The following is a 1,231-nucleotide window of genomic DNA, read 5'->3' on the forward strand; positions in this document are numbered from 1 at the left end:
ACGCCAGTCTGCCCTTCTTCACTGGGCGTTTTGAACGCCCAGCTTTTTCTGTGCAATTCCTCTGCTGTATGTTCTGAATCTTCAATTCTCTGTATTATTGACTTGAAAAGACACAAATTAAAAATATTTTTGAATTTTTAATAATGAGGAACAATCAAAATGCAACTAAAATCAAATAATAATGCATGAAAGACACCAAACTTAGCAGTTTGTATACTACTGACACTAATAAAATGAGAATGCATATGAGACACACAAAACACTCAAGTCAAGAGAATTTAAAGATTAGAGTAAGAAATCATCAAGAACATCTTGAAGATCCTTAAAACACATGCATGCAAGAAGAACAAAAATATGTAATTGACACCAAACTTAGAATGAAACACTAGACTCAAACAAGAAATATTTTTGGATTTTATGATTTTGTAAAATTTTTTTGGATTTTTCGAAAATTAAGTGGAAAAGAAAATAAAGGTATCAAAATTCTTAATGAGAATTCCAGGAATCATGCAATGTTTAGTCTAAGACTCCGGTCATGAAATTAGACATGGCTTCACAGCCAGCCAGATTTCAACAGATCATCATGAAACTCTAGAATTCATTCTTAAGAACTCTTAAGAAAAATTACGTAATCTAAGCAACAAGATGAACCGTCAGTTGTCCATACTCGAACAATCCCCGGCAACGGCGCCAAAAACTTGGTGCACGAAATTGTGATCATCAATGGCGCCATCAACATGGTACGCTCATTGCAATCTCAAATCTTTATCACAACTTCGCACAACTAACCAGCAAGTGTACTGGGTCGTCCAAGTAATAAACCTTACGCGAGTAAGGGTCGATCCCACAGAGATTGTTGGTATGAAGCAAGCTATGGTCACCTTGTAAATCTTAGTCAGGCAAACTCAAATGGATATGAATGATGAATGAAACATAAAGATAAAGATAGAGATACTTATGTAATTCATTGGTGGGAATTTCGGATAAGCGTATGAAGATGCTTGTCCCTTCCGTCTCTCTGCTTTCCTACTATCTTCATCCAATCCTTCTTACTCCTTTCCATGGCAAGCTATATGTAGGGTTTCACTGTTGTCAGTGGCTACCTCCCATCCTCTCAGTAAAAATGTTCAACGCACCCTGTCACGACATGGCTATTCAGTTGTCGGTTCTCGATCTTGTCGGAATAGAATCCAGTGATTCTTTTACGTCTGTCACTAACGCCCCGCCCTCA

The sequence above is a fragment of the Arachis duranensis genome, chromosome 3, assembly GCF_000817695.3.
Source record: "Arachis duranensis cultivar V14167 chromosome 3, aradu.V14167.gnm2.J7QH, whole genome shotgun sequence".
Lineage (NCBI taxonomy): Eukaryota > Viridiplantae > Streptophyta > Magnoliopsida > Fabales > Fabaceae > Arachis > Arachis duranensis.